At 38.7% G+C, this 20,305-nt stretch overlaps 1 pseudogene; it reads right to left on the minus strand.

Moving 5' to 3' along the window:
- Positions 1-2,935: 2,935 nt before the first annotated feature.
- LOC103218284 (alpha-internexin pseudogene) overlaps positions 2,936-20,305 on the minus strand; it is a 90,389-nt pseudogene continuing 73,019 nt past the window's right edge.

A 20,305-nucleotide genomic window follows, 5' to 3' on the forward strand; every position in this document is an offset into this window, starting at 1 on the left:
CTTTGCCAAATCATGGTCCAAAAAAATCCGTTCTTCAAGAAATAAATGTTTGAGATAGCATGGAAATCAATCAAAGTCATAAAAAGCAAAAGCTGAACGGACTGAAATGTTTAAAATAACACTCCAGTTTTCTGTGACTCAGTTTCATATTTGTAGACATTTCAGAAACCGGATATGGAAATGGCATTTATCTATGGTTATGTAATTTACCACATAAATTTAAAGTTATTAGTAATGAGTGGGATGGATGTTTGCCAATTTTTTACCATTGTATCCTTGCTACTGCTTCAGAAATTGCCTACCAAATAAGTATGTTAAAGCTCTGTACCATGAAAACATAATCTCCACAATGTGTCCTTCATCCTGGCTTTTGGGACAGAGCTTGATGTCTTCGCTGGAACGTAGAAGCATACCTCATTGTTTCAGGGACATTCAGATCCCATTCCCAAAGGTCTGGTTTCATACTCAAGATGCAAAAAAATGATTTAGCTTCAGGAATTAAAACACTGTTTTCTTTGAATCACTCCCCCTCACCAATCTATTCGTGATAATTTTAAATCTCCAATCTTCACAGAAACATTTTTCCCTCCCCATTTCCTTCTTGCATCACCTCTCCCATCTTATTTAAAATGACTTCACCTCCGTTAATAAGCCATACCATCAACAATAGTCCCCAAATCTTTACCTTCTACCCAGCACATATTTAGAGCTCTTATAATTGTCACAGCCTCAGGAAGAAAAATCTAGCTCAATTACTCTAAGTGATCATTTCCTGCACCACTTATCTATGGCTACATAATTATCCTGAAACTTGGTGGCAAGAAATAACCATTTATTATTTCTGGTGATTCTTTGGGTCAACTGAGCAGTTCCTGTTGGTCTCACCTAGTCACAGTCAGATGGGATGTGAAATGCTAAAAGTGGTACAGTAGGTAGCTAATTAGATATGAGCAGGGCAAGAGAGGGCTCCCCGACACACACACCAGGAGCACTGGGCAACCAACAGGTGATGGTCAGGGAGTTGTTAACTGTCTCTCTAAAGTAACAATTTGTCACAGCTGGTGCCAGGGAACGGCAGTCTCTAATAGAAAACACCTGAAACTGGTGATCAGCTGCTTCCCAGTAAGATCTCAGGAGTGGGGAGAAGTAACAAAAGACTCCGGAAGCATGCCAACATATAAAACCCCAAGTCAAGAGGCCAAGCCATGAACTTGGCCTCTCACATCATCCACTCGGCCCTCTTCCAAGTGTACTTTTCTTCCTTTCATTACCGCTCTAAAGCTTTTTAATAAACTTTCACTCCTGCTCCAAAGCTTGCCCCGGTCTCTCCTTCTGCCTTATGCCCCTCAGTCAAATTCTTTTTTCTGAGGAGGCAAGAATTGAAGTTGCTGCAGACCCATGCAGATACCTTCCTCTGGTAACAAAAGCAAAGGCATACCCAGCATAGGTCAGCAGGAGCAGTCCACATAAGGCACAGGCAAAAATAGGGTACATCATCTGTAAATTTTGAAGCAACAATTTAAATGACAAGAAATCAGCCTACCTTTGATTATCACCATGTGCCAGCAATTCCAAACAGCGTCAGTGTCAGTGGTAAACTACTCCTCCCTGGGGCGGGGGGGGGGGGGGGGGGGAAGTGTTGGCCTAATTTCTTTTTTTTTTTTTTTTGTGGGATTCGTGTGACTTTTAATTTTTTATTTTACTAATGTCTTACAATAAGTGTGAGGAGTAAAGACAGGGATGGGGTAAAAGTAAGGAAGAAGAGAAAAGTGTCTTTCAAGTTCCTTGAACTATTGAAGCACGTGCTAGGATAAGAAAGTTCAGTAAAAGCATCATGTCCTTATCACCAGAGCTCTCAAAGGAGACATGGAACAGAGATGGAGCAACTCTTCAGCTCTGGCAGAAGTGACTGCTGGACAGAGAACAAAGCCTGCATCAGCCTTGGCACACATGAAAGACTGGGCAATGCAGATGCTACACAGTTGGGCAGATGAAGAGCTGACTGTCCAGAATCTACTTCTAGCAAGCGAGTAGGCGCATGCACACCCCTTCTCTGGTCTGGGTGTCTCTTCCTCTCCGGCAGGACCCCACCATCTGTGCAACTATGGGGTAAGTGTTGGGGAAGTCTTTTAGAAAAGAGAAAGATTTCTTTCTTATATTTGCTGGTGGTGTTGATTGACCAGAAGTGGTTGTGTTTTTTTGTTTTGTTTTTTTGTTTTTTTTCACTTTGGGGCAGCAGCATTGTGTTCTATTGACAAAATACCCTACACTGAGCACTCGTAAAAGGCATAGGAGAGTGAAAGCTAGGCATTTTTAGGACCTAGACTAGTGGGAAGGGGAATACATGGATTCTAAGGGTAAGGGGATGAAAAAGCTAATTCTATATCACCACAAATGAACTGACACGTAAATGACACCTTGGCTTTTTCCACTCATAGAAACACTCACTTCCTCTAGCTTATACTACTAAATCTAAGGTCAGCTTCATCACAGTTTGGAATAACTATTTACTGTGCTTCTAAAGTAAAGGTGAAAAGCTACATCCTTAATAGTTTTTTTTATCCTAATGAAATGGATTTGTGTAAGCTGAAAGCCTAAAGTCTAGGGATTCTTTTCATTATTTTATATGTTGGGGGAAACCCCTAAAATTCATCACTGCCATTTTTTTTTTTTAACCTACAGAATTGAAAGAAAATGAAACGGGCAGGGATAAGTAATTACACGAATCATAGACATAGTCAACATGCATCTAATTTTACCCACTGACCAAAGAGAACAAATGGGGGTAAGTTCTTTTGAGAAGAACCAAAATGTGTTTACATGGGAAGAATACTACACTAGACTAGTTTTTTCCTACATGGAAGAAAAGTATATGTGGAATTGAGGGAGGTAGAAGGTGTCCATTAAAGAAACACCTATTATTTGTGAAAGTTCTATCAGAGTGGAATTGGGTGTGGACCATTAGTTTATCTTTGGCAGTGATCTTACGTTTTAGGTATCTAGAATAAGATTATTTAGCTGGGTAATGGCTGGGTAGCGTGAATAGTTTTAATTTCAGTTCACAGCAAATGACGATGATCACAGATTTAGCACCGTAGTTTGTACTTCCTCTGCACCTGAATCATCGATCACTGTGAAGCATGAGCTAAAGGTCAGAGAGCTGTATTCGTAGATAATTCATCTGTGATTGCTCCAGGACTGCAGTTTACTTCAATCTAAGGGGTGGTTTTCTTATTACAGAAGGTAAGTATTCAATACTAAATATGAGACTGAAGCCTTGAAGATATTTTATAGTGGTGGCAGGTGTTATGGTTCAGGAATAGGCTGTTCAACAAGTCAAATGCGTATCATTCCCTCTTAAGCATTAACTTTTTTAAAGCAATGGAATTATATTTTTTGGCTTGAAATGGTGGTTTCTTCTATAATCGATTTCTCGGTTTTCTTAGTAGATATCACTGTCTCCTCTAATATTTCTTCAAAACTTTCCTCTATCTGGGAAGTTTTCTTAGAAGCTACCTTAGATGCCTCCTCCTCCTCTTTCTTAAGTGATAGCCCAGTGGATGAGACTTGGAGGTTGTAGAACTGATTCTAGGTGGGAGCGGATAACTTGGATTGGGAAGTGGATTCAGCCCCGAAATGCCTAACCCACTGGTGCTAAAACGTGTCTCCTCACCTTCCAGTAGTTTCCTGTAAGCTGCTATCTCAATGTCAAGAGCCATTCTGACATTGAGCAAGTCCTGGTATTCCCGAAGGTGGCGTGCCATCTCACTCTTGGTGTTCCTCAGATCATTCTCCAGCTGCCCAATGCTATCCTGGTAGCCAGCCACCTCGGCACTGTGCCGCTCCTCCAGCTCCAGGATCTGCCTCTCCAAGGACTTGTTGGCCCCGCGCAGGATCTCGATGGTGCGCGCCTGCAGCTGGCGCCGGTACTCATGGATCTCCTCGCCGCTGGTCCGGGTGGCCTCGGTGCTGCGCGCCACCTGCGCGTTCAGGTTGGCGAACTTGGACTTGTACCATTCTTCCGCGGACTGCAGGTTCTTAGCGGCCAAGGACTCATACTGGGCGCGGATCTCCCTCAGCGCCGAGGTCAGATCTGGTTTAGCCACAGCCACGTCCACCTCGGCCGCGGCCTGCGACGACGACTGAAGCGTGGCCAGCAGCTCAGCTACCTCCTCGTCGTGCACCTGGCGCACGAAGGCCAGGTCGTCCAGCAGCGACTCCAGCTTCTTTTCGAGGTCCAGGCTGGCCAGCTTGGCGCCGTCCATGTCGCGCTGCTGCGCCTTCAGGGCACCCTCGGCGCCTTAGCGTCCGCAGCATCTGCACTTCCTCAGCCAGCCCGTCGCCCTCCAGCACGGCCTGCGCACGCGCCGAGCTGGCCTCCTCCAGCTGCGCGCGCAGGTCGCGCAGCTCGCGCTGGAAGAGCTCGCGGATGCACTATGGCTCGGCGTGGTGCTGTCGCAGCGCGGCCACCTCGGCCTCCAGTGCGCGGTTCTGCGTCTCCAGCTGATGCACCTTGTTGATGAACACGGCGAAGCGGTCGTTGAGGCCCTGCAGCTGCTCCTTCTCGTTGGTGCGGATGATCTTGTACTCGTTGGTGCACGCCGCCACCTGGCTCAGGTCCAGCCCGTCCGACGCCGGCGGCAGGCGATAGGCCAGGCAGAGGCCGCCGAGCGATGAGGCCGAGGAGCAGGCGGCCGAAGAAGGGTGTTGGCCTAATTTCTGAACAAATACTGGAGCTCTTGAGTTTTAATAACATTTACAGAAGTTTAAAATTAGCCCATTTTATTCCTTATCTTTTCATAAACATTGTGTTCTACCTAGAAGTTAATTTGGAGAACTCACACAGTCGCCCCCCAACCCCCAGCCCCCCCAGTGTCTGTTACATATGTTTAAGAATAGTTTCATAGCGATTAGGACTTGTTCAAGCTTTCGTTGTGCGCAGTTTACATCCCTCTTTCCATGGTACTACATATTCTTGTGTTTAATCAGTAGATTTGAAATTAGCAATGATAAAATCACAGAATAGAAGGAACTCAAGTTGTGTTTCCTTGTCTTTACAATCATTCTTACTCTTGGGAATTTCTGTGCAAAAAAAATTTCAAACTGAGGCAAGGTGAAAACTGAAGTATTTTTTTGTTGAATATAATTTTTATTTCATCTGTGAAATATTTTGCTCAATATGAATATCTTTGAAATTGACATTCGTTATCTTGCCAATTGTTTGCTTTAAAACTAAGAAAGAAAATTATAATTTTTATTGTAGTTGAATATAATTTTGCCATAGGGAAAAAGGGGGTGTTAAAATGATCTACTCTGAGTGTCCAACACTTTAGTACACTGTTAGCCAGAGACTCTAAGATGCACTCACTCATATATCTGGAGTTGGTGCTGTTGGCAGGAATGCCTGAGTCTTCTCCACAAAACTGCTCCTCCGGGAGGCTAGACCAGCTGCCTCACAAGTTGATCTCAGGGCAATGTTCCTAGAAGGTGAAGGTGGAAGGTGCAGGTCTTGTAAGACTTACTAGCAAAAGAAGTTGCACAATTTCTCTTTCCCGATATTCTATTGGTTAAAGCAAGTTCTCAGACTCAAAGTGTGAGAAAATAAACTTCACCTCTGGATAGGAAGGGTTACAAGTTTTAATAATATATTTATAAAAGCTTGCCCCAGGGGTCCTTTGTAATGCAATTTTAAAACTCTCTACATAAATTGCTGGGGAAACCTAATTTATTTATGGTTACCTAGAAACTGGTAGGTTCCCAACATGCTAGGAGCTCCTGGAATTGCTGCCTTTAAGTCAGTCTGGCCATCCCATCACTCCTTTGGGTAATTACTGCTAATTACCTCTAGGTGTTAGCAATTAAGATCGATTGACCCCAGCTGGGTACCCCCAGGCTTTGGCATCATACAGTCTCTTACCCTTATAGACCAGATATTTCAAAATCTGTTGCTCGCCTCTTCAAGGTCTTTTGTCATTCTTTTCAAAGCTACATTCTAAACTGAGCTAGGGCAATTAGGGTCTGACCGTAAGATCTCCCATGGGGTAGGATTATTTTTTGCAGCAGTTTAGTTTGTCAGTAAGAGAATATGAACTTAGTAAGAATTTGATTTGATTGTAGACCAAATCTGACCAAAGCTAGAAGGAATGCCTTTTCTCTTCTTACAGCCTTTGATTTTGATCCATTGTATGGCACACCTACTTTTAGCTTTTATTATGCTTATGTGTACAATGGACACATTTGAAGTCCTGGTAGACTTCAAACACTCTGCGAACAGGGTTGATGTTGTCCTCTCCCTTGTATCTCCCACAGTATCTTGGGCAGTTCCATAAACAGTGAGTCCTAATAAATATCTATTGAATAAATGAATGCATAGAAACTTTCCCTGTGTATTAGTAGTCATAATACAACAAAGAATTTAAAAATGGGTATAACCCTTACTCCCCTACACCAGAGAGGAAGATATCAGAATTGAAGATCAGCTAACCAGGGGAAGCAACAATTAAATTTGTGGACTTTGATTCTGTATTTCTATTCTTGGGGCTAATTTTTCATCTGCTTAAATGTAAGCTTCTCCATAAAAGAAAATCATTGTTCCAAGTTTCTTGAGGTGTAAAGAGAAAAACACAAAACACACATGTTCATTTCCTGAAAGTTCCAATAGAGGCACCAGCGTAGAGAAGGCTTCCTCCACCACCACCCTCCAGACCATGACAATGCTCATCTTTGTTCTCTTAGCCTTGTCGCCTTTTCATTTCCTTCAGCTGTGTATGTCTTCAAGTCTTTTGTCTGCTGCCTGGAGAATGAGTATTATCTGAAAGAATAAATGACCGCTTGAGGAAATGAAAGTGTACAATCAATCTTTTTACAAGTCTGTCTAATGGTTATTTGCAAAAGAAGTGAAAATGCTGAAACACTTTTGGTTTTTAAGAATACAGTAAGTAGAAAATCTGCCTAAGGATCCAAACAAGTATTGGTCTGACCAAAGTGAGTTAATGACATAACTGTACCACTTCATTTAAAATTTTCTTTGATTGTTGCTAACTTTGTTAGTATTACTTTAATCAGTGATTCTCATATTTAGCTAACATCAGAGTTGCCTGCAGAGCTTGTCAAAATGTAAATTACTGGGCCCCACTTGCAGAATTTCTGATTCAGGCCTGGGGTGGGGCTCAAAAATGTGCATTTGAAATAAATTCCTGGGTAATACTGATGTTTCTGGTCCAGAGACCACACTTTCTCAAAGTGTGATTCTCACATCTGACTGAAACTATCTTTATTCATATATGGCTCCCCACCCACACGTTCCTAACTCTAACACCTCCTTAAAATATCTCATGAAATTCTATAGTCGTTTATAGTTGAACTCCATTTATCATTAATAAACGTACAATTAAAAATAAATAAATGTAAATCAGAAGAGATTCAGTGGATAATGTCACATGATCAAAATGTAAAATTGTTTCAAACCATAGACCTTTTTACCAAATCAATAACTCAAAATGATTTACTATGTACACTTTATACGAATCAGTCCACTTCAATAAATAGAATTAAATTATGCTTTTCAGATAAGCAAAAATATCATATAGAATTATTGTATCTAAAGTGATTTCACTTTGGGGGTAGGGGCACAGAAGGCACCAGGATCTCCGAAGGGAGAATATCTAAGTCAGTGAGATCCACCTGGTCCTGGATAATGGCCAGAGACAAAAGATGAAAGAAAATTAGAAGAAAAGAGTAAGTTGCCAGGCTAAGGCTTTTGCTCATATTGAAGAGAAATAGTCAAAACAGATGGAGTCTCCATGATGACCTAGAAAGTCTAGCCCCCCATCTGTGGTCCTCAAACCCACATCTTTACTCCTTCTTCTTCTGCAGCTTCCAAATTAGACACACACATGTGTTCCCTCCAGTAGGCCTTCCTAGGTTGAATTCCCTCTTTCTTTCACAATGCACACAGGCTTTTAACAAATGTTTATTGAATGAATAAATGAATGAATGAGAAGGCAGTAGAAATAAAGAAAAAGTTATAAACTTAGAAGAGGAGGGGAAACTGATGTTTGCTCTGGAGTGCAGCAGGGATGTTTTGGCTGGGGATGTTCTTCATGTGTATAGAGTCAGAGATGTGACCCGCAGGCAGGGCTGCCATGCAGAGCTGTGTATAGGGTATCACTAGAAAGCTCAATCTAGATTACAATGTCGATGCTAAGCCCAAAAGTTGTGGGGAGCACCACCTGCCTCATTGAATGCAGAGGTCTACAGAGGAAGCCTATAGTGTGGGGGTTAGAAATTAGGACTTTGGGTAAAATAAATTATAATTGGTTCTAACTTGTGTGATATACAGATTTAACCTCTCCCAACCACCATTTATTCATCTGTTGTGAGTGCTAAATAGGACTGCTCCTGCTTTCTGCAAAATGCCTACAATACATCTTCCTCAACTAGTTTGACCTCTTCTCTCCATACCTTGACCTGCTTCTCATTTCAGTCAACTGTGGGAAAAGAAACTCCAGTTTGTCATTTCTAGTCATGGAACTGGCCCCTGCCCAACTAATCCAGTGTCTCCCAAACTCTCTCCTGCTATGACACATTTGATAATTTAGGCTTCTTGTATCACAAAGAAACATCTAAGGTCATAGTATGCTGGTAAATATTGAACAACCTCGAACAACCAGCTCCCTGGGGGGGGGGGAGAAAAGCCCTGATTTGTAGTATTCACCAATATCTATGGTGTAAATGCTTCCACTGTGCCAATTTGAAGTTACCAAAACAAAATCACAGAACAGAGTTCAAAAGAAAACTATAATCAGCTTCGGTGAGCCTTTCAAAACTGGCTCCAGCACAGCAGTACGAGATGATTTAGGGACATCCACCACTCCACCATTCACTTCTTTCTCGTTCCCTGTTCTTTCTGTCTTTTCTTCATTTCTATGATTGTCTGCCACAACTTCTGTTCCTTTCCCCATGTGTCTGTCAATTCTTGGGACTATTGACTACTCACTCAGAAACCCCACCAACTTTTCTAAGCCCTGCTCAAGTCTCAAGTCATAAAATTGTGATCTCTACAAATAATATACACCACCAAGATAGTACTGAACTATTACTACTGAATGAATTAAGAGTTGATTCAGTGGCCTCATGTAAAACTTGCTAGATATTAAAACCAAAGAATCTCTGGCCATTAAGTTGGTATGTAGAATGAGCCAATAATTGCCACTCAGTATCTCTTAATTGCACAAAGCTCAGTATCTCTTAATTGCACAAAGGTATTACAAAATTTTCCTGATAAAGTGGGAGAAAGCAGTAATGGTAGAGCAAAGAGACCTGGGATGAAATTAGCTCCTCAAGCCCCAGGCTGGGATTAAATTTTCAATGTAAAATTTTTTGTGAATATTCTATCCCTTTAAATTCTAAATGAAGTAGAACTGTCTCCTATAGATAGGATTATTTCCAGGACCGATATTGGGCCATACCATATTCTAAAGGATCACTCCTCCCACCAAATATAACCTCTTCTCAGCACTCCTCCAAAAGTCTTTGTAACTGGATCCATTACACGGAATCATCTTCTGCCTCTACCCTGCTCCAGCCACTCCTATTGAAAAGAAGAGTAGAATACATAAGCCTATCAAGTTAAATGAGTCTTTGCCAAAGTGTGGGCAGCAGGGACCTCTGAGAGTCACACTACATAAAGGGCATTGTGGGATAGGTTCAGATTCAAGGCCTCCTTTCAACTGCTTAAGAATTGATAATAAAGTACATTCAAGAGAGAACAGAGTGCTCCATAGCTTCAGACCAGTAAGAATGCTCTTTGGAGAAGATTGTTGAGATGCATTTGTAAGTTTTCTGCCTGCTTTCAGAGACGGGGAAATATGCTTAATATGGCGCTCATCTTTCACTTAGATATGAATTGTATAATTCAATCTCTGGAGTCTAATACAGAACAATTGTTTCATATTAGTGCAGCTACATTATATGCTGTATGCTTTAAATGTTCACCACTCTCTTTGGGTGCTCTCAGCTCCTAATAAGAATGCTTTGAAGAGGCAATGTTCCAAGAACAACCTTGGATTTAGACTTTGGGATGAGTAGTAAATCAAGGTGTGGAGCCATCATTTCAAAAAGCCACTAAAATCTAAGGAAGGCCACATAAGATGCTGTGATTCAAAATAGTTTTGCTTTGTGTAATATATGTTCCCCCTTGTCCTTACTCTATTTCCATTATTGAATTATTTTTTATTTAATTGGAATTGTCCTATAGACTTGCTACTTAATTTTTAAAATGGTAAATAAGATGATTACTTTGCAGGTGCTGCCTGCTTTAAAAATATATGCAGTAAAGTATAATCTTACAGAACAATTAGAAAGTAATTATTTGCATTAGAGAAAGAACCATTCCTTAACAAAGAGCTTCATTCATTTAAAAAAAAAATACTGTATTTTGACAGTGTAGTTCAACTGTTACTGATTTACGACAATTGAAGAGAAGAAAAGAATCCAGGGAAGTAAAACTAAAAAAAACACATAAAAGCTAAATGAAGGATTTGGGGCTGGGGATAATAAATGCCACTAACAACTGACTCAAATGCCAATAATGACATTACTGCCAAAAGTTTTTCTATTGCTTACCTAGAGCTTTTAGCCAGAGTCACTGATGCTTGTTCCTGAGACTGGATTAAAGTATATCAAAAAGATCAGTTGACCTGCCAGTGAGGAATGGAAAAAGTTTTCTAGTCTTAGGCAAATGCACAGATTTTTTTGAGTAATACCTGACCCTCTTGGCTGGGATTTTGGTATTCTGTCCAGATCCAATTCCACTAACTTCAGACAGTGGTCAAGACACAATCTTGAAAACACTAACTGGGTCCAACTGTAGCCTCTCCATTCTCCTAAATTCTAGACTCCTGTTGCCATGCCCTACCTGGCACACAGGACCTACCTTTCTAAGAATGAAAGAAAAAAACAAAAATGAAAACAGACAAAAGTAACAATGACACCCTGAGAGGAGGGCCCCCCCGCCCCCCCGCATGTGCCATTCACCTGTTCTCTTACATTACTCACCCAGCATCTCCACAGGTACGTTGAAGGTAGAAAACTGCCTAACAGACCTCTTCATTCTCCAACTTTCTTGCTTCCATCATTCAATGATCTTTTAAAGTCCATGGAGCCCACAACCAAAGAAGCAGTAGGTGATGGCTTTTGAGTGGACAAGTTTCAAGACAGTGTGTTTCATAATACTGAACATCAAGACATTAACCACAACAATATAATGAGAAGCAATAGCAAAAAGAGTTCTATGAGTGTCTAATACTCCTCTGTCTGTAGGACTTAAAAAGTAGCATGGATCTCAGTGTACAAAAGAAACAGGAATTCTCTTCACTTTAAGGGAAAAAAAGAGAACCCAGCGACAGAGTGAAGGCTGCATCTTTAGTCCCAGCTCTCCTCTGAAATTTATTACCTCTCAGTGTTAATTCGGGGGAGGAAAGTGATGTATACAAGAAAATGTCCAAACTTGAGAAGTGATCTTATACCTAGAGAGGCACTGGGGTACGGAAGAAAGAGCATTGGCCTAAGAGGCAAAAGAACTAGGCTCTGTCATTGGCCCTGTGACTTCTATAAACTATGTAAATGGCCAAGTGTTTGTTTCCTCATCTGTACACTAGGAATAATAATAAATGCTCTTACCTCCAGGGGGTTCCCATGAGGGCCAAGTGAGAAAATGAGTGGGAACAGTTTGTCTGACAGCCCTAGTGAGAAAAGCCACCACTGCATAAACCCTGCTTAATTTTATCCCTTATGTCGTATTCTTTGATCTCACTAGAAACTTTCCATTTCAGTCCAACTTTATTATTTGTTTAAACTACTAGCCAAAACATCACCTTCCAGAGGTTGCCCAAAGCATAAGGTGAAATATCAGACCTATCAGCTAAGCTGCAATGTCTCCAAAGACATGATGAAATGCTGGGGCATGAGGTAAGGCTAACACCATCCTAAAAATGGACCAGAGATGAGATAATACATGCAAAAGAGCTCTGAAACCATAAAGCACTAAACTGCTGTGTGTTGTTACTGTTAATGAGGGGGGAGTTGGGTTTGGGTGACAGTATTTCATGGCTGGGCCCAAGGTCGCACAGTCAGACCTCAGACATTGCATAGACAGTTGCTGTTCTGACTGAAGAACCAATGCCCTCGTCATCCTTGTCTCAGTATAGACCCTGAACATTACTCATGCTGCTTCATTATTCTTGTTTTAAGGCTTTTGTTGATTTCTCAATAGAGTTTAAATGAGGTTTTCTTTCACACCTACTTAGAAACACTGGAAAACAACATACCCACACCCTTGATGTGTGTCATTTTGTGTATGAGATGTCTTTAAAATCCTTGGGCTTAACTGAACTAAATTTCGAAGACTTACTTGCAAATTGGAGATCAACTCCCTCTTGAGAGAAAATAAAAGGAAGATACATAGCTTGGTTATCGTGGCTGTTGGACAAGATGCTAAAGCAACCACAGCCACCAAGCTAGTGGGTGCTGGTGTACTCTCTGTACTTTTTAAATGAGATGGTTTTAAAATGCACCACAGCATTGACGTTCTAAACAAAAGTCATTGCCTCTAACTTCAGTTTCTTTTTCCTGGCATCTTCTTATTTTTTACCTCAGAAATAACAGAACCTTAACATACTTCTCCAATCTTCCCCCCAATCCCCCTTACACTTGCCAAACCAATACCCCGAACCAGAGTTCTTAACCGTAGACTAAAGATTTAAGAATACACAAATTCAAGGGAGGCTGAGGTGGGTGGATCATGAGGTCAGGAGATCGAGACCATCCTGCCTAACACGGTGAAATCCCGTCTCTACTAAAAATGCAAAAAATTAGCCGGGCGTGGTGGTGGGCGCCTGTAGTCCCAGTTACTAGGGAGGCTGAGGCAGGAGAATGGTATGAACCCGGGAGGAGGAGCTTGCAGTGAGCTGAGATCACGCCACTGCACTCCAGCCTGGGCGACAGAGTGAGACTCCATCTCAAAAAAAAAAATACAAACAAACAGACATATATATATACACATATATATATATATACACACACACACACACACACAAATTCAGAACAAACTACTTTAGGTGAATAAAGCACTAAGATCTTAACAACTCATCCCATTATTTGTCTTCATTTATACTGAAAGCACAAAAACAGTCAGAATGTTTGCTTATTTATAAAGATGACAACCACCAGTTCCAATGGGTCTCTGTAACAAATGTGTTGCTCAGCATTGAGTGTCAGACCTGAGTAAAGGCCTAAGTTCAAAGCATCATGGAATTTGAAGAGACCTTAAAGGTCATATCATCCAATCTCAACAGTTTACAGATAAAGAAGCTGAGATCCAGGGGAGGGAATCCCTTGCCTGGGGCCACACTGCTGGTTAACAGTCTCATCTTCCTGGTCCACCACTCCGCATTACACCATGCTGAAGGTTCCCCTTGACCCTCTAAAAACAAGCCTTATTCCCAGATCCAGGACAATAACATCTTTGCTCCACATATTGAAATGATTAGTATAAATTTTAAAATACGTTATCCTATTCATCTATCCTTATATATAGGTCTTTGGAACACGCTGCCATCAAAACTTCAAGGATTTGTGGATAGAAGATAGCACAAGGTAATGTGAAATTAAAATATATACATTTATTTTAATTATGAAAATTATTTGTAATTAATATTAGGCAAATAGCAAAATGCAGTAAAGTACCAAGGATTTGGAGAGGGGATCATTACTCCCCCACTGTTAAGTCACAGCATGGTAAATAGGCTATTCGGAAACGAAAATGCTCATAAATATATATATGCCATCCTGAGTACCCCTTCATTTCAATAACACTAATTGCCCTTTTTTTCCTTGCTGCTCCTAGCCATATTTCTTGGAAAACAACAGCTGTGTTTATTCAAATAGCAGCATACTGATGACTTGATGATAGGGTAATCTGCTGGAATTCCAAGTGTGACAGTCCCAGAGATAACTTCTCGGCACACCAGAAAAGTATCCTTTGCATAGTACAAAGATTTGGAAAGGAATCCCCATTTTGTTAGCACGTGGGATTGGGTGTTCTTTATTTCAACTGGTTGCGACATTTAATTTCTTCCAACAAGTATCATATTTTCTGGTTCTTGCAGAATAATCTTCCCATACATCATTGTCACAAAGTAAATTGGCAATATGAACATTTTCACTTCAATGGCTTCTAAGCAAAGGGATTAAACAGTGCCTTGAATTACAGTAAAAACAGCCACAAGATTCAGTTCAAAATCAGAGCAATAAATTCTAATTGTTGGTATTTTCTCTGAATCAATGGACACTGGAGGGGATAATACAGCTTAAGAAGCCATTTACAAGAAAAACAAAACAATACAAACAAATGAGACCCAAATATCCCTGGAAATGTAATTAATTAAAGATTAATTTCCAAGGGTACCAAGGGTTAAATTTCTACAAGAAGTTGTCATCTTTCTTGATGATGACCACTCAAGACATATTTCTACGAATATAAGATTCATAAAGAGTATTTAGACATAAAATAAGTTCAAAAAAGCTAATCAATATTTTAAAGTAATAAAGTAGTTGGTCTCTCTTAATAATAATCTTCATAACATAGGAATTTTTAAATTTTATTATTGAGTCTTGATGTTTATCAAGAATTAATTCTTTTCTTCAGGAGGCATTGTCAAGTCAACTAAAAAGGACAGATTTGTATTGCCAATTACCTTAAAAATAACAATAACAAGTATATATATAAAGCAGTATGTTTCAGGTATTCTTTCGTGTTCTTGAATACATTAGCTCTTTAAATGAAGAGATTCTTTTTTTCAGATGGAAAACCTGAAGCACAGAAACCCTATCACTTGTCCAAACTCACCCAGCTAGTAAGCAACGGTCAAGATCTCAGCCCACGCTTCTAATTCTACAGTTCATGTTCTCCACATGGACACTATACTTCTTTCTTTTCTTTTTTTTTTTTTTTTTTGAGACGGAGCCTCGCTCTGTCGCCCAGGCTGGAGTGCAGTGGCCGGATCTCAGCTCACTGCAAGCTCCACCTCCCGGGTTTACGCCATTCTCCTGCCTCAGCCTCCCGAGTAGCTGGGACTACAGGCACCCGCCACCACACCCAGCTAATTTTTTTTTTTTGGATTTTTTAGTAGAGACAGGGTTTCACCCTGTTAGCCAGGATGGTCTCGATCTCCTGACCTCGTGATCCACCCATCTCAGCCTCCCAAAGTGCTGGGATTACAGGCTTGAGCCACCGCGCCCGGCCACTTCTTTCAAACTAAGTATAACATGCAAGAAAAAAATCATACATGACTTAAAACCAAAATTTTATAGATATTAATAATTCCTTCATATTAAAGGGCATTTATATGATATTTCACTTTAAAAAGGAGCCTATGGAAGGAGACTAGACTTAGAAGTCCTGCTAAGGCAGAAAATTTTTAATGCACATATACACCTGCTGCATGAGACTGAAAATCAATTAAGGAAGCTCATGTCCTCAATATATCAAGAAATTTGGACATTTTTCGAAAAGACTATTCTCTCTGTTTCCTGGAGAGAAGAAAGGGAAATAGGTTTCTAAAAAAGTCTGTTCAGGTTGGGTGAGACTTTAGAAGAGCTTTCTGTCTGCCAAAATGAGTTCCCAAAAAGATTTATAAAAATTGTTCTTCTAGAAGTTACGTTTGTATTTTGTTTCGTCTGATGTTGGTTTTTAATACAGTAAAATGCTACAGAACTAGAATGGTTGGTGAATTCCTAAAGAGAGACTAATTAATGATCTCTGTCATTTCATGAAGGCAATTCTGGCTTTTGAATAGGGTAAGACCTTAATTCAGCAGATAACAAAGTCACACTCTGTTTCTTTACTCACTTAGGATAGTTTTTGGAATATTCCCAATGCCACTAAAAAAGTTCCAAACCGCTCTATGTACCATCTTCCCCTTTCCTGCATGGATTATATCTTCACTGTAGATTTCAGGTGTAAGTTTCCAAAACAAGAATAGCAATTTCAGACTAAAATGGCTAACACATGTGACAGAACCTCTCCTAAATTTTCATGAAAATTGCTAAGTGTCTACATGTGTGTTTCTACATCAATATGTATATAAATGTATGTGCATGTCCATGAGTATCTGTGTGTTTGTCAGAGATTTTGTATGTGTCAAATGAAAATGAAGGTAGGCATAGGGAAAAAAGTAGAAATTTAGTCTCAAAATTTACAGAGGATCCCAAGGGGAAAAAACAGGAAAAAAAGAATTGGAGCAATAAGTAAAGATATAACTAAAGAAAACATTCCAAGCTTTTAAAAATGTCCTAAATACATGCATATAAATAATTCAATATGTTCCAGAAAAAAAAATAAGTAAAAAAAATCTATATCTAGAAGAATCCTTGGACAGTGTTTTTCAAGAATAAATAAATTTCTTATAAACATTTAGAAAAAATGTATTCTACACTTAAAGGAACAAAATTAAAGTTAGCCTCAGACTTCTACTTTGTACATTAAATTGCAGAAGACAAGGAAGATGCATACAGAATTTTGAAAGTAAATTTAATATCTAGAGTAATCTATTTGAAATGCATAATTAATCATATCTCCATATTAAAACTTCTCAAGGATTTTCATTGCCCTTATAACAATGTACCAAATCCCAACTGTGATTCACATGGCCATCCACCATCCACAATTGAGTTTTTACCCACTCTTTATAGGATTTATATGTCCCACTCCTCTTCACTTTCAGTGTTTTAAGTATACTGGTCCTCTTTCAGCCTCTCAAATTTGCCATCTGCTCCTACCTCAATGCGTCATTCATGGAGTTTCTGTTACTCAGAATATTCTTCCTCCTACTCTGCATTTCTGCTAAAATTTCAGGTCTCAGTCTAATGCAATTTTTTAAAGTGAAAACGTTCTCTGATCCTCAAACTAGGTTGTTATGTTGTTCCTTCTGAATTACATACCCATATAATCACCCTTATCTCTCCGTTTTGTCTTCATATCCTTTATGTTTTAAATATCTGCTACCTAGTAAATTATAAGCTCCAAGAGGGCATGGGCCATATCTGTCCTATTAACCCTTATAAGTCTAATATTTAACATTGTGCCAGGTACATAGAGGATGTTCAATAAATAATTGTTATAGGAATGAACATATTAATGAATGAAACACACATATTCTTAAACGTTCAAGAGCTTGGAAAATATATTACCTATATGCCATTCTTTAAGAGTATGTGTGTATATGGGTGTGTATTTCAGCCACTCAAAATATTAAGCAAATTAAGAGCTCAAAAATGAAAACAATGACTGTAAAATGACCAGTGGTGAGGACTGAGATCAGTGAAATATGTATTTGCCTACAAAAGTATTGAAAACATATCACATTAAAGGCAAATAAATAAAATCCAATATGAAGTTAGCTAAAAATTATATATCTGTTAGTTATGGCATTATAGCCATAAAATAAAAATCTGCTGAGAGGGAGCATTTCTGGAAAATATTTTCCTTCCTGATGAAAATGGGGGGGAAAATGGGAAAAAATTATCTTTGCTTCTTTCCTTTTCAATTTTAGATATGGCTATGTTAGAAAATTATTCCACTACAAAACATCTGAAGATTGCTCATCTACTATACTGCCAGAAAACAAACAAACAAACAAACAAACAAAAAACCCTTCTATTCTCTCTCATTATAAAGATTTGTTTAATTTGTTTATTTTTATAACATTATTTGGGTTATTTAAAGATGATTTAAGTTTCTGTTTTAGATTGCAGATTTGTTACATGGGTATATTCTATAACACTGAGGCTTGGGATACGACTGGTCCTGTCACCAGGTAGTAAGCATAGTACTTACTAGGTAGTTTTTCAGCCCTTGTTCCTCTCCCTCCCTCTCCATTCTGGTAGTCCCCAGTATTTATTGTTCTTATCTTTATATCAATATGTACTCAATGTTTGGCTCCTGCTTATAAGTGAGAATAGGCAGTATTCAGGTTTCTATTTCTGTGTTAATTTGCTTAGTATAATGACCTCCAGGTGCATCCACATTACTGCAAAGGACATAATTTCATGTTTTGTGGCAGCATAGTATTCCATGACATACACATATACATATATATACACACACACACACACACACACACACACACACACACACACACACACACACTATATTTGCTTTATCCAATCCTTCACTTATGGGCATCTAGATTGATTCCATATATTTGCTATTGTGAATAGTGCTGTGATGAACATACAACTTTATGTGTCTTTTTGGTAGAACAATTTATTTTCCTTTGGGTAATTTACTAAGTAATGAGGTTGCTAGATTGAATGGTAGTTCTGTTTTAAGTTATTTGAGAAATCTCCAACTTACTTTCCACATTGGCTAAACTAATTTCTATTCCCACCAACGGTGTATAAGCATTTAAGATTTGGGAATTTAAAATCTTATTTTCAATCTACTCTTGTCTTGCCTTAACTTTTAGAAGATGCTCTTTAGTATGATGACTCCTACTGTTCTTTACACCTGAAAGGATTTAACCTGTTTTTATCCTGTGAGATTTAGTTTTTCAAGCCCAATTCAGATATAATCTTCACTATAAATTATCTTTAACATTTTGAGAAGTAAATTCTTTTGGATTTATTTTTTGTTAATCAGTCAACTAATTCCATTAGAAAACTCTTGCAAAGTATTAGGGAACAGGTAATCCTATGTGCAATAAATATTCAAGAGATACAACTAGAAAACATATATAGATTCTGAGAATATGGAATAAAAATACATTTTTTTATTCCTCTCACTAAGTACGATTAAAAGTTCTGGACATTATACGTAAGACAAACATTAGTGAACTCAAAAATGGAAAAAAGAAGGCACACTGAATAGGACCTTCAGGACTCAAGAAACAGCATGGTAATAAGTTCCCTGGGTTTTCTTTATGCCTCTATATTCCAGTTTCCTAAGAAACTGACAACCTCAAAGAAATAATAGCTGAAATTTTCCCAAATTTTTCAAGAGAGATAGCCTAAAGATTAAGAAGCTAAGCAAACCCTAAGCAGGAGAAATACTATGAAATCATACTACAAAACATCATAGTCAAAATTCTATAAACAAAGAAACCCTAAAAGTAATGAGATAGAGACAAAAGCTTACCTATACTAAAAAACAGTAAATCAGAGATGGTGGGTTTCTTATCAAAAACTATGAAGGCCAGAAGGAAGTGGCACAGTTTTTCAAATACTGAAAGAAAACAACTATCTACCAAGAATAATATACACGGAGAAAATATGCTTCAGCAATAAAGGGGAACTCAAGACATTCTCAGATGAAGCAAAACTAAGAGAATTGTCTTCAGCCGACCTACCCTAAAAGAATGGCTAAAGAAAATTCTCTTAACAGAAAATAAATGATAAAAGTAGGATCCTTGAAGCAACAAGAAGGAAGAACTTTGTAAATAAAAATATGGATAAATGCAATAGTTTCCTTTTCTAAATTTTCCCAAATCATGTTTGACAATCGAAGCAAAATTATAACACTATCTGATATGTTTCTAAATGTATGTCAATGAAATATTTAAAACAATGCTGATGGAGGAAATCAATGATCTAAAGAACTGGAGAGATAAAGTTTAAGGATCAAAAGACTTTACGTAGTAAAAATATTAGTTTTCCACAAATTTATATGTAAGTGTAATGCAATTCCTATTAAAAGCCTCGCTGCTCATTTTTCATAGATATAGATATAGACAAGATTATTCAAAAAATAATATGAAAAGGCAAAAGAAGTGGAATAGTTAAAAACAAAATGCAAAAGAAAAATAATATAAGAGTAATGAGTCTACCTGATTTTAAGACTTTTTGTCTGGCTGCAGTAGTCAAGACTGTGTGATACTAATGGAGCAATCCACACATAGATCAACAGAACAGAAGAGAGAAACCATAAAGAGATCAACACAAATATGTCCAACTGAATTTTGACAAAGAAGCAAAAACCAATGGAGTCTTTTCAACAAAAAGTGCCAGAAAAACTGGACATTCATAGGCAAAAATAATAGTAATCTTGTCACAAACTTTACACCTTACACTTACACAAATTTGTGTAACCTGACACCTTACACAGATTAACTCAAAATGCATCATAGACTTAAAGGTAAATTGTACAAGTATAAAATTTTGGGGAAAAAAATTACCTGAGAAAATGTTTGGGTTCCAGGTCTCGGCAAAGTGTTTTTAGACTTGACAATGAAGCATATTTATAAAGGGA

The sequence above is a fragment of the Chlorocebus sabaeus genome, chromosome 10, assembly GCF_047675955.1.
Source record: "Chlorocebus sabaeus isolate Y175 chromosome 10, mChlSab1.0.hap1, whole genome shotgun sequence".
NCBI lineage: Eukaryota > Metazoa > Chordata > Mammalia > Primates > Cercopithecidae > Chlorocebus > Chlorocebus sabaeus.